The following is a 15043-nucleotide window of genomic DNA, read 5'->3' as shown; positions in this document are numbered from 1 at the left end:
CTGATCTTTGGTGATGTCAAGATAACCTTAATTCTTGATAAAACTGTTACCGGATTTTCAATCTTGATATGGAGTCTAATTGCTATAACAATGCGGCAACGACAGCAAAGCAAGCTATCAAGAAGGTGGAACCATTTTAATGAATTTTGATATGTTAGTCTATATTCGTAGTAGTAGCAAAATACGTTTTTTGAACAACTATTGAAAAGGTGAGAGCACGGTGGTCGCAAGGGTCAGTAGACGTCGGTTGCCCAAAATTGATACGAGTTCATATGAATAGTACGTTACTATAGAAAGGTTGGAAATTGTAGCGATGCTACGTATTTGCCTAGGGTAAATACATGCTTTTCCATACAAGATAACCGGTACAACATGAATGTCGCATTTCCAACAAAATAACATACACCAGAGTATGACACTTAGGTAAAACTATAATGTACCTTCTCAGCTGTAGGTTGGTTGGCATATCCTGCCTCCTGGTTAGCTGGTTTCGAAGAAACAAGTCTAAAGAGTGTGCCACTTGAACGGAACTTGTCACCCAAATTGCGCGGAGGTTATCGAACCAAACCTGGCTTCATGCATATCAAAATGATCCCCCTGGTCTACCCCAACTGCTCAAATAGGTCACTTCCTAATTTAATTAGTATTTTAGAATCATTTTCGGAATTTTTATGAAACATAAATAGTGAATATGAAGGTGTGAAAAGGTTGAAATTTTGACAGGAGAACTGTCAGAGAGTAGACTATGCGTTTAGTTACCGCATCGGAAAGAAGGTATTCTGAATGAAACAAGGTAGGAAACGTACGATAGAAATATAATTATTAGTAATTATTATTAACCACTTAAAATATTACAAGTATTAATGAGCATTGATATTTTTTCGAGAGTCATATGATTTGGAAAAGGTTTAAGTTGGTTTGACGTTTGATGCGTCGATATGGATCGAAACGGAGGGCTGGGAATTTTGCGAGAATCGACAATGGATGGAGGGTTGGTACTGGGGCACGCTAGCATTTATACGGTTCCTAATTGAATATCGAAATAAACCGCCTCGCCCCCTTCCGCCGCCCGCCCTGGCCGGTGGAAGATTGGGATATATGTAAAGTGCGCCGTGTGTGTATGTGTTGTGCGCGAAAAGGGCGTAGCCCACCGAGTGCTTTCCGTGCCGCCGGCGAGAGCAAGCATGGCCGACGGTCGCGTTGCTCCGAGCGCCGTTGCGCGCTCCCTGATGTGCTGAGCGTCGTGGGGACGCTGGTTTTCACCGCAGGGCGCAGTTTCCAAGGCCTGTGGACTGCGTGCCGCCTGGCGATCCCGAGGTGCTTCACACAGGCCTCCCCTTCACTTGCGTGGCCTATCGGCTCCGAGGCGCATCACGTTGGCGCCACCATCAAGCCGTGGGGCACGGCCTTGACCCGCGAGCCGTGTGTCGGACAGCCTTGCCGCGGTCCGACGACCCCAAGGTCTCATCGCGCGGGTCCTTCTTGTGGAACTCCTGAGCGCCGCGGGTTGTTCTCGCCCGGGCTTGCCAAAGCCGGAGCTTGAGGAACGCCCGTCGCCCACCGTCAGCGATCCGCCTGCTGCGTTAAATACCAGCGGGCCTGTGGATGATAGCTACGTTCGGTACCCGTGAGTGCACTAGACTTTTATCCCAGGTTTTGGCCAAGACCCCGCGTCTCGTTCATCTCGCGATCGTAGATTAAGGTTTACTATAGTGTCACCCCATAACCGCCGACAGTTTAGAGAAACCGATTGTATTCTGAGCAGCGCCCGCCCTAGAGCGGAGTGCATTGTAGTAGTTAGCGAATTGTATTAAATTGCATGTCATATATTTGGTCTTATCTTTTCAATATCCTATCAAGTTCCCATTAACCAGGTTAGAGTAACAAGAGGACCCTTGCACTCCAATAGTCCAATGTTTCACTGCGGATCTTATCCGAGGCACTATTTCCATTAATTATTTAAACATTTTAAAAACCTTATTATTTCTCATACAACTACATTATTTTTTTTATATACGACAATGGCGCCCGAAAAAAAGTTTTAAATATCAACCTGGTTGCTGTGAGCTTGGGAGAGCGATAAGATAAATGTATAAAATTAGTATCAGTTAAAAATTAATTAAAATGCAATTATTGGTCTTAAAAAATACAATATCATTTAATTTGTAACTTTACTTGTGACAGAGTAGCAAATTTATTATTTATTGTAATTATTATTAGGCTACACTATGAATAGTTAGCATAGTGCTTAGCCACAAATTATTTTTTCTACCACGCTCCAGTCGAGAGCATAGTGGTAGTTTACTTCAATACTTCATATATCTGCCGAAGTGTTGTTGGCTTATAATACTTAGGTGCACACCCTGACACAAGTAAAGCAGCAATCTTACCGACATGTCGGAGGAGGAAGGGGACGAATTCCATGACACAGGTGCGAGGGAAGTCAAACCCCCCACCACTACTCGCGAATTAACAGGATTCAATCCTTCGTATGTCAATACACGACCGCGGGGTGCTGCTGCGGACGCCCACCCACCCGGCCCATCCACGCCAAAACCACTAGAGTCTATTTTACCATATTTGGGGGCTCCGGGCCTTGTCCGTCAAACCAACTCAACCTTAACAGGGGCAGTCACTACAACCCCTACGACGGGGACTACAGGCAGTACAGAACGCATCGTGCATGTATTGCGCGAGGACCATTTGCGGTCGTGGAATTTGAAATTTTCAGGTGACTCAGATGTCACCGACTTCTTCCTTAGGATTGATGACTACAGACGTAGCCGAGGCACTCCGGAGCACAAAGTGCTTAAATGTTTTGCAGATTTACTAAGCGGTAAAGCCTTAGATTACTATAGGCACATACGCGACGGAGTCTCCTCGTTGTCGGAATTGCAAGATCTTTTCAGATCGTTTTTTACATCGATAGACAATGATTATACTTTAGAAAAAACTATTCGAGAACACCGACAATCACCAGGCCAGTCATTACATTTTTACATATTGGAGATGCAAACTATGAATGCGCGGCTCACAACAAAATTATCAGAAACAACCTTACTGCAGATAATTAAACATAACATTTTGCCATCATATGGGCACCTGTTGGCTGTCGACGACTCGAATAGCATCCAAAATCTTATTGCTATAGGCAAACGTTTTGAAGCTTATTCAGGCTTACCTGGGTCTACAAATAATTCCAAAACAACAAAACAAATAAAACAAATTAACGAAATTAAAACTTATAATCAGAGAAATTTCAAGAGCAATAATACACAAAGACAGGTAAATAATAAAAACAACCAACTTACTTGTAAAAAATGTAAAAAATCGGGACATTCATACCAACAATGCCGCACTATTCCAGGCATTGTTTGCTTTCAGTGCGGTCAGAAAAATGTGCTTACAAGCACTTGCCACAAATGTAATCCTGCCAAGGGCAGACCAGCGCCGGAAGCAGACAATGTCCAAAAAAACTAGATAGACCAGGAGCCATCAAAACAATATCAAACACACTATATTTAGGTGCGGTGACTCCTGGTGTAAAGGCGGTTGAAGGAGATAACCGAATTTACATTGATTTTGAGGTACGAGAACGAATATATACAGGTCTAATGGACTCAGGAGCAAATTTAAGTATAATAGGGAACAATTACCATAAACATTTCTTAAACTTAGGATTTAATTTAATAAATTACACTACAACTGCGACTTGTGCAAACCGTTCTGTCGTTGAGGTCATAGGTAAAATCCTATTACCAATCAATTTCAGAGGGATGCTTTATAATATCATGTTTATGGTAATCCCAGAAGTATCTGATGACTTCATTTTTGGCATGGATTCTATATTAACACTAGAATTAATAGATCTTTTTAAATTAAAAGATATTCACCTTCTAAAAAGGAAAACATCACTTAGGCCGGAGTCACTAAAAACATTATGTGCCATAGTGCCAAAACATGATCTCTCCCCTCTCGAATCAATTCAACTGGACAAAGTAATAAATGAATTTAAGTCAATCAGTACAGAGGAGCGAGGTCTGGGTAAAACATCTCTAGTAGAGCACAAGATCACAACAACGGGGCCACCAATAAAACAACGATATTATCCGCTTTCACCGGTTAAACTGAAGGCTTTAAATGACGAAGTAGACCGGATGCTTCAGCTGGGCGTGATAGCACCATCTAAATCACCATGGTCTAACCCCGTTGTTATGACCCCAAAAAAAGACGGTTCCTGGAGATTTTGTTTAGACGCCAGGAAACTTAACGACGTCACAGTCAAGGACTCATATCCTGTACCATACATTAATTCAATTTTAGATAATTTACGTGGCACACGTTATTTAAGCTCAATCGACTTGTCGGCGGCTTACTGGCAAATTTCTTTATGTGACTCCGACAACGTCGACGGCTCCGGCACGTCATGTCAAAAATGTGCATTTGTGGTACCAAACCGCGGACTATTTGAATTTAAACGCGTCCCGTTCGGTATCTCGAACGCGGGCTGTGAATTACAACGTTTGGTTGATTCTCTTTTTCACCATAAATACGGCGAGAAGATATTTGCATATTGTGACGACCTTCTCATAGCCACCAATTCGTTTGAAGAGCATATCGTTATTTTAAATGACGTTTTTCAAGCTTTAAGCAAGGCAGGTCTAACTATAAATTTTAGTAAGTGCGAATTTTGTAAATCAGAGCTTAGGTACCTTGGATACATAGTCGGTTCACAAGGTCTACTAACAGATCCACAAAAGCTAGATAGCATTAAAAACTTCCCGCGCCCAACAACCGCTAAACAACTACGCGCATTTATAGGGCTCTGTTCTTATTACCGACGATTCGTGGCAAATTTTTCAACTATCATAGCCCCGATGACAGCTTTAATTGGCAAGAAGAAGGGTAGAGACACCGTAGACTGGACAGTGGAAGCAGAGAGGTCATTCCTAGCGCTTAAAGAAGCCCTCACCCAGGCTCCGGTGCTCGCCTGCCCTGATTTTTCCAAACCATTCCAGATCCATTCAGATGCATCAAGCGTCGGCATCGGGAGCGTACTTATTCAGGAATTGAGCGGTATAGAACACCCTGTAGCTTTTTATTCTAGGTTGCTTACGAAAACCGAACGAAATTACAGCACAACCGAACGTGAACTCCTAGCATTAGTGGACTCAATAAATCATTTTAGACCGTACATAGAAGGTAGCCGCTTTGTGGTGGTCACCGACCATATGTCGCTAAAATGGCTCACAACGCTAAACAACCCTTCAGGTCGTTTGGCGCGATGGGCAATGCAGTTATCTAGTTTTGACTTTGAAATTAGACATAAAAAAGGCTCCATGCACGTAGTACCAGACGTTTTGTCACGTATTGAGGCAGTAATATTCGAAGGAGGTTGCAGTTCTAAAGATGATTGGTATAATAAATTATTTAAAAATGTAGAAACAAACCCAGTATTTCATAAAAACTATCAAATAAAAAATAAAGTACTATTTAGATATTCAAAACCAATATCAAATTTACAAACCGAAAATAATTGGAAAATAGTTTTGCCTAGAGAATTAATACCAGAATGCATTAAAGAAAATCATGAAAAATTAACAGTCCATCCTGGCACATTTAAAACTTTATCAAAAATTAAAGAAAACTATTTTTGGAAAGGCATGTATGCAGACGTGAAAAATTATGTGGCCACGTGTGAGAAGTGTAAAGCATACAAACACTCAAATCAGCCTCCACATGGGCACATGACAAACCAGAAAAAGGTTAATAAACCTATACACACTCTATCTATCGACCTAATAGGTCCTTTAGTACAATCATATTCTGGTCACGTCTACATACTATCTATAGTTGATGTATTTACAAAATATTGTTGGATTCACCCACTTAGAACTGCAACAACTAAAACAGTAACTACATTTATAGAATCAGAAATTTTAAATAAAGAGGGAATCCCATGTGTTTTAATCTGCGACAACGCAACAATATTCCAAAGTAAACAATTTAAAGATTTTTGTGCCACACACTCAATACCAAGGATATTTTATAACGCATATTACGCACCTCAATCTAATACAGTAGAACGCTTTAATCAAACTATTGAGACTTGCCTAGCTATTTTAGTAGGACAAGACCAAAGGAACTGGTCCAAGTACCTACCGCAAATCCAGCTATCTTTGAATAGCACTATTAATATTGTAACGGGGCATACACCATTCTTGTTGGCAAAGGGGCGAGAGATGATGACGGATGGCATGCTGCATTCCATTAGGGGCGGTATTCCAAATTCGTTAGACGACCTCCAAATTTCCAACCGGTCCGACAGAGCAACTGCTCTCAACGAGATGGCAGATATTTTCCAGCGCGTCACTGATGCTTTGACCAAAGCGTACAAACAAAACGCGGTACGATATAACCTGCGCCGTAAGGAACTGCGGCTAAGCGTAGGCGATATCGTATGGAGGCGTAATTTTGTACAGTCAAATGCAGCACACTTTTTCTCCGCAAAATTGGCACCGCGCTTCCTGAAATGCAAAGTCATTAAGAAGCATTCGGATGTCGTATATGATCTTCAGGAGATAGACACGGGTAAAATTGGAAAATATCATGTCAAGGACATAATTAAAGTCCCACAAGGTGTATGTCACACGTAACAATTAATTTTATATTATTAGGGCATACTAAGATTTAGCCCATTCTTTTTTTTCAAGCATACATGCTTCTTTGACCCAACTGGTCAACATTTGTTCCAAGCATTTCCTAGGAAATCAAATTTTATAAGTAACTACATACCCTAAGGGCCCAGGGTGACTCAATTATGGTGGATATAATACACTAAGTAGGACATGGAAAAGAAAACCAAGTTTTTTCTTTTTCAATTAATGCAAGCCCATTGGCTGCATATTGGAGTTTGATTTAAGTGCGGGTTACAAGTAACTTCCACTATTGCTAGTATAAGTAATAAATAAAAACTACCAACTAGTAACCACATTATATTAGGGTACTAGTGGCTTTGTATTTGTAGGAATATAGGCATAGCAGAGCATGCTATAGTAAAACATAACTATTAGTATATCAATAGGTAGCATTACATTAGGAATAGAAATACATGTAATATACTAATTAATTAGAATAAATTAGCCTAATCAAAGATAACTAATATTTTTGTTAGCATTAAAAGATATCAATTAGCCTCAAAATGAGAGTTAGCTCATTATTAACTATAGCGACTACATTATACAACTTAAGACTATTTCAAAGGAAATCTAGGTTATACTTTTTAGTTGAGTAGCAGAAACCACAGTGTGGTGGCCACACGCTGTGATTTCTAATGTGAAACACGTGATAGTCATGATCTGACCACAGCATAGTGTTAAGAGGTATACGTCTACGTTATAGTTCTAGAACATAATATAGGTAAATTAAAGATAAATATTAAGTAGCATACTAAATAAATAAATAAATATAGGTTTAGTGTCAAACGATAATAAATATGGAGCACATGTATATGTCCGCATGTATAGTTAACGTCCTACTGGACCAGATGATTTTTTGGGAAAAGATTTTTTTTTCTCCGGTTACCCCGGCTGCCTCGGTTAAGCGGCGCTTAACCTCTTTGCCGAGAGAGGGGATATTGTAGCGATGCTACGTATTTGCCTAGGGTAAATACATGCTTTTCCATACAAGATAACCGGTACAACATGAATGTCGCATTTCCAACAAAATAACATACACCAGAGTATGACACTTAGGTAAAACTATAATGTACCTTCTCAGCTGTAGGTTGGTTGGCATATCCTGCCTCCTGGTTAGCTGGTTTCGAAGAAACAAGTCTAAAGAGTGTGCCACTTGAACGGAACTTGTCACCCAAATTGCGCGGAGGTTATCGAACCAAACCTGGCTTCATGCATATCAAAATGATCCCCCTGGTCTACCCCAACTGCTCAAATAGGTCACTTCCTAATTTAATTAGTATTTTAGAATCATTTTCGGAATTTTTATGAAACATAAATAGTGAATATGAAGGTGTGAAAAGGTTGAAATTTTGACAGGAGAACTGTCAGAGAGTAGACTATGCGTTTAGTTACCGCATCGGAAAGAAGGTATTCTGAATGAAACAAGGTAGGAAACGTACGATAGAAATATAATTATTAGTAATTATTATTAACCACTTAAAATATTACAAGTATTAATGAGCATTGATATTTTTTCGAGAGTCATATGATTTGGAAAAGGTTTAAGTTGGTTTGACGTTTGATGCGTCGATATGGATCGAAACGGAGGGCTGGGAATTTTGCGAGAATCGACAATGGATGGAGGGTTGGTACTGGGGCACGCTAGCATTTATACGGTTCCTAATTGAATATCGAAATAAACCGCCTCGCCCCCTTCCGCCGCCCGCCCTGGCCGGTGGAAGATTGGGATATATGTAAAGTGCGCCGTGTGTGTATGTGTTGTGCGCGAAAAGGGCGTAGCCCACCGAGTGCTTTCCGTGCCGCCGGCGAGAGCAAGCATGGCCGACGGTCGCGTTGCTCCGAGCGCCGTTGCGCGCTCCCTGATGTGCTGAGCGTCGTGGGGACGCTGGTTTTCACCGCAGGGCGCAGTTTCCAAGGCCTGTGGACTGCGTGCCGCCTGGCGATCCCGAGGTGCTTCACACAGGCCTCCCCTTCACTTGCGTGGCCTATCGGCTCCGAGGCGCATCACGTTGGCGCCACCATCAAGCCGTGGGGCACGGCCTTGACCCGCGAGCCGTGTGTCGGACAGCCTTGCCGCGGTCCGACGACCCCAAGGTCTCATCGCGCGGGTCCTTCTTGTGGAACTCCTGAGCGCCGCGGGTTGTTCTCGCCCGGGCTTGCCAAAGCCGGAGCTTGAGGAACGCCCGTCGCCCACCGTCAGCGATCCGCCTGCTGCGTTAAATACCAGCGGGCCTGTGGATGATAGCTACGTTCGGTACCCGTGAGTGCACTAGACTTTTATCCCAGGTTTTGGCCAAGACCCCGCGTCTCGTTCATCTCGCGATCGTAGATTAAGGTTTACTATAGTGTCACCCCATAACCGCCGACAGTTTAGAGAAACCGATTGTATTCTGAGCAGCGCCCGCCCTAGAGCGGAGTGCATTGTAGTAGTTAGCGAATTGTATTAAATTGCATGTCATATATTTGGTCTTATCTTTTCAATATCCTATCAAGTTCCCATTAACCAGGTTAGAGTAACAAGAGGACCCTTGCACTCCAATAGTCCAATGTTTCACTGCGGATCTTATCCGAGGCACTATTTCCATTAATTATTTAAACATTTTAAAAACCTTATTATTTCTCATACAACTACATTATTTTTTTTATATACGACAAAATAGGGAAAGGTTGACCGAGTGTGATATACGGGCGAGCAAAGATCGCTTCAATAACATCAGGCTGACAACGCGTGTTCCGGCCAAGGAATTTATATTGGTTTTCGTCATTCCACCATAAAACTAATAGCAACCTTAAAGTTCAATATCGAATATCGATAAAAACATCGAAATATAATTTCAAAATTATTTGCAAGTTATTTATTAATTAGGCAGCGATAAACATATTGGTCCTTCGATGATGATTTTGGGAGATTTTTAGGGTCAAGACTGTCAAGAGTCAAATAAAGCGTCGAAAGAGTCCAGACTCTGACAACCTTTCTCATATTAATAATTTTAATAAATCACTGTTGAGCAAAGGCTGTTCGAGTTCGCCACTTGTCCCTAATATCTCTAGCTAACCTTATTGAGACGCAGTGTCAGAGTATCGTCAAAACAAGTTAAGCGTTTAAAATTCCGAAACTTTACTAATATTATAGGCAGTACTACCTACCAGTAGGTAGTGTTTGTGTGGTGGCAGCAGGCGAGTTTACGAGCAGAATTAATTAAACGTAAATCGGACATAAAGCCGGAGTCCTCGCATCAAAAGCCCATCTCGTGGCCGCCGTTATTGAGCAACAACCTTTCTTCGAGGGCCGATGGGTGCGGACTAATATTTGGTCATATAATGTGTCTACACTAGTCTAAAACGTTATTTGTAGTCCTTGTTAAAGTCCTATTTTACACGACTTTCCAAAAAAGGAGTTAATGTTTTCAGGGTTCATATAAATATGAACCCTGATAACATTAAAATGTATAACGACTGAAAAACTGATTTTATTAATTAAGTAAAGAATTAATTCCTGGCAATTTATAATTAATCTTTTATTGCAGGTAGCAGACAGGCGAAAAGGCAGTTAAGGTAAGACCTTTACTCGCTTATAAATATAATAATAATAAATTCAGCCTTTATACGTCCCACTGCTGGGCACAGGCCTCCTCTCATGCGCGAGAGGGCTTGGGCTATAGTCCCCACGCTAGCCCAATGCGGATTGGGGACTTCACATACACCTTTGAATTTCTTCGCAAATATCAAATGATATTTGATATTTTGTACGATCAAATGATAAAAGCATTTGTACGAGCCAGGATTTGAACCCGCGACCTCCGGATTGAAAGTCGGGCGTCATATCCACTCGGCCACCACCGCTTCCTTCCTCGCTTAGTTTTGCAAAATAATTATTATTCCAAGTGTCTGTACGGACTTAAAATCTTTGAGAAACTTGTTCCCGAGTGTCGCCCTTGCATTCATATTAATAGGCGCATTGTCGCCGTCGTCGCATTGTTAGCTTCTCTTCTCGTTCATGCACCGGTACTCCGGCTGTATGCTCGTGTCTATACATTTTTAACTGGATTTGAAATATTTAAATATATTTTAATAGTATGTAATAATAAAAAAACTGTAAATTAAGGCTTCGATATTAAAGTGTGTTGGTAAAGATTGTAAAAACGGTGTACTTACCATGTACCTTCAAAACAGTATCAGTGTATCCAAACCAACCATGCATTCCACGTATTTTGCCCTATTAGTGGCCATTGATCCTCTGAACAATATGCCCAGCCGTCTGAATCGTATTAGAATGTAGCCTCGTACCCATTGCTCGTTCATATATTACAGACCTAGTTTCCTGTCGGCGACAAAGCTACACTCTAAAAAAAATTTGTTTGGCCCTATCAATATCTTGATGGTCGTAATCAAGCATCTTGATTCCATACGAGCCTAACAAGAACTTAAACACATCAAACAAGGTAATTCTGATTGCTATTACTATTGTTAGGTAACTGAACCAATTAAGATCTTGTTCAATATTTACACGAAAAATAATTATGCTAACTAATTGATCCTAGTAAGATCAACTAAAGGGCTTGATAATTAAAACAAACAAGTTAGTTTAACTAAGATGTAAATCAATGTTAACATGAAGAATTACTGTTTTAACTATTTGACCCAAATAAGTTCAACTAAGAACATGATTACACCGACTTATGCATCTTATTAGCCTGAACTAATATATTGGTCAATTTGAATCTTAATTGTTTAATCATTTCAACTAAGATGTAAATCAATGTTAACATGAAGAATTACTGTATTAACTATTTGACCCAAATAAGTTCAACTAATAACATGATCACACCGACTTATGCATCTTATTAGCCTGAACTAAGATATTGTTCAATTTGAATCTTAATTGTTTAATCATTTCAACTATGAAGCTTGTTTAGTACAATACCATTCTTGTTCAATTGTATTATGACTTACTTTGTCGCATTTACTAAAACATTTCTTTCAGATCTCTAGCTTTTATACGCGCCGTGCTGAATAATGCTGGTGGTCCTCGTTATTATTCTCAAGGCATTAGTCTTAAATACTAAAATATACATTATACATTTATTTCAGATCTTTTTGGCGATCGGCTTAGACCGATCCTCAATAAGATCTGAAATAAATCTGTAATCTGTATTACTTACTTAGTATTTAAGACTAATGCCTTGAGTATAATGCGAGTACGAGGACCAGCATTTATTCAGCACGGCGCATATAAAAACTAGCACAAAGGAAATTTATCAAATTTAAACGAAATAGTGAATAAAATATAACAACAAAGAAAGGGATAAAACATAATTAAACTAAATCAAGCCCGTAGAGTTTTATAAAAAGGGGGTAAATGAATAAAACAAAAAAAATATTATAATAAGATGTTATTTATTCATTTAATCGTTTTGAAAGTAAACGTTTTGCATTTAAATTCACACGCTCGGATCCGTGTCTAAGCATACGAGGGGTTAACACTCGTTGATCCAATCACGTTCACACTTGTTGGTCTATCCAAGCACATTACACTCACAGTGTCACTACGCGAGTTTGATTCGGATGTCACTGGTTGTTTTTTAGTCAAACAAATCACAAGATTCCACACATTTGCCAGTTTAAAAACCCATCTTCACGATTAAAATTGTTGTATTTGTGAATTAAGGCTTCTCTTACCAATCTTGGTATATAGTGGCGTGCTGTCGAAATGACCTTGGGACTATGCAGCTCGATCCAGTGATTTATACCCGACTCAAGGTGACACTGAGCAATAGCTGCGAGCATCATTGTTCTTGACCGCAGCGATGTGGTCTTTACTCTGCAGGCAATAGTGCGTTTGGTATGCCCACTGTACGAACTACCACAACTGCAATCAACTTTGCACACACCAGGTTTTCCAGAGGAACAAGTAAATGAATGAGCTTAACGCAACTGCATGCTACCGAGACTGACTGCTCGGTCGCACGCGCCACGAGAGGGGCGCGGGCGGGGCGGAGAGCGGGTGTACAGGCGATCCCCCTACTTATCTCTTGATTGATCGGATTAACCGATTATTTAATTTAATTATTAAGAAAATCGATTTAACAAATAATTCTTAGTAGAATTGAATATTAGTTTCGTAATCAATACAATAACTTGATCATAATGGGATTGAGTGTTTTATCTTCGTTGTTCTAAATATTATATGTTTAGTTGATTCAACTAGCAAATCTTATGTAAATCAACAAAGACACAATAATCAAATAAACTATTAAAATGTTCATAACTATTAACATATTTATCTGTTTTAATTAAATTGTTAAGGATTGAATTAACCTACGTTACATAATTATGCCAACAAGTAAATAATAGATGCAAAGTATACAATTGTTAGGATTAATAACATACCTACTTTATTAGTTCAATCACAGATACACTTATTGTTTTAAGTAATCAGCTTTCTTTGATTTATATAAGATCGTTATTGTTGTAATTAACTTAACGTCAACTAAGAGAAAACTGCTCTTAGTTGGTCTTCATTTTTTAGAGTGTATGAATTGTACTCATCTCACCGAGTTACAATAGCAAAGATCCGATTTCCACCACTTACCAGCCTTTAAATATGAGGGAATAAAACCAGCAGGCATTTTACCTAACTTCAAATGTAAGTACACCACGCACCACGCCAAATGTTGATAAAAGCAAGATGTTTTTCAACGTCTAACCATATCTTATGAGTTGAACAATGTAGGTCACGACACGAGTAACAATTTTTACTACTTATAACAATCCACCTAAAATCACAAAAGTGGCAGTTTGTTTAGCTGATAGATGTCGATGTTAATCTTTACCTTTTTTTATAAGTTTGGAGTTGACGGAATATTCAATAGAATTTGTTAAATTACTCACATAAGTAACAATACATCTAACAGAATATGGCTTAACTTTGAAAACATACCCTAATATTAACTGAGTTAGGGTAGGTTTTTTAATTTTGTGGAAAGGTCAAAGCTTCAAGTAATATTCAAAATCCCAAATAAGCAACAAATAAACAAGAGAAACATTATTATTAAATTCAACATCATAATCCCAACAATCGGTCAACATTAGTATTTTATTTGACACTTAAGTAATAAAGGGGCTTTCAATAACAGCTACGAACCGTCGGCCCGTTCCTTGTGATCTCTTGCGTTCAAATTAATAAAGTGGTTGGTGTGAAGTTCGGGTTATATGTCATTCTGAAAGCTTACCGAGCTCAGGCCTAGAAGGATCAAGTGAACCGCGAACCGATTTCATAAAGTTATCATCCTTCTCGTTGTGTCAATTGAAAGCGTCCATTGCTTCGCAAAAGCCTTCTCCAAGGATTTCTAGAACGGCTGGTCTTATGCTGCGCTGATCTTGCTGTTCCCAACGATCTTAATCACATCGGTTAACTTGTTGGAGGCTTGCTCCGGCGGCGCCCTCTGGTTAGTGGTATCTTCCTAACATTTTTGCACCAGTACTTTACCTGCCACAACACAAGTGTGCTCGTAGAATAACCTCTCCTCTAATATTGATCTACTCTTTACTTAAACTATATTAGCTGTACCCTACAGGGTGTCATGTTGTATATTAGGTACCATTCTATGTAATAGGTTAAAATACAATGTGATATTAAATAAAGATTATGAACATGAGTACGGATAGTTGTTATCCTCAAGGTCACATTGTTTGAAGCTTTGCCCTGGTTCGCTCACGCAGTGGGAATACTCGACCAGGAAATTAGGTTGGTACCTACAGAGTAAACAGACGCTGTTTTATGTTTGAAGCAACAAGTGTCCTGTCTGTGTGTCTTTACGGTGGCGCTCTCCAAGGTGGAACTCTGCTCCCAGTACAGCTTCTATGCATGGCGGGAATAACGTTAAATTACTGCGAGGAATTTGTAATTTTTTAACAATTTTATATTAATAAACTTGAAAATACCACTGTGATTGCTTTTGTAAACCTCTGATACTGGGAGTTTATGAAAATCTTCTTGCAAGAGACAAGTCTAATAGTATAGTTAATTAGTAATATAATTAAATATCTTCTTTTAGTGAGTTAAACGTAGAAAATATTACTGACGTATAAACAAACACTACAGAAAATTGGTCAATCCCTATTGGAGATAAATCGAAACGTTTGTTGCGTACCAACCAAGTGTATTCTCTGCTCACTCACTAATATTTCACTTTAAAAGCAAATATCATCTCCAACTCATTGTGGGTTAGCAATTTGTACAAATGATTCTTGTTTATGTGACATAATATGCTGTTGTTTTGACAATCCGCTGAATCTATAGTTATAGGTACATACTCGTTTTTTACATACATTCAACTTTATTC

At 39.6% G+C, this 15043-nt stretch overlaps 1 long non-coding RNA gene across 1 annotated transcript in view; it reads left to right on the top strand.

Annotated features, from left to right (window-relative positions):
* LOC134669760 (uncharacterized) overlaps window positions 1-15043 on the top strand; it is a 127291-nt gene that overhangs the window by 13929 nt on the left and 98319 nt on the right. Inside the window, exon 2 of the long non-coding RNA XR_010098972.1 lies at window positions 10226-10253. This is a non-coding gene — a long non-coding RNA (uncharacterized LOC134669760). The remainder of the gene's footprint in view (window positions 1-10225; window positions 10254-15043) is intronic.

The sequence above is a fragment of the Cydia fagiglandana genome, chromosome 13 (assembly GCF_963556715.1).
Source record: "Cydia fagiglandana chromosome 13, ilCydFagi1.1, whole genome shotgun sequence".
Classification (NCBI taxonomy): Eukaryota; Metazoa; Arthropoda; class Insecta; order Lepidoptera; family Tortricidae; genus Cydia; species Cydia fagiglandana.
Note: the sequence above shows the minus strand (reverse complement) of the source record. Positions and strands in the feature narration are given on the sequence as shown.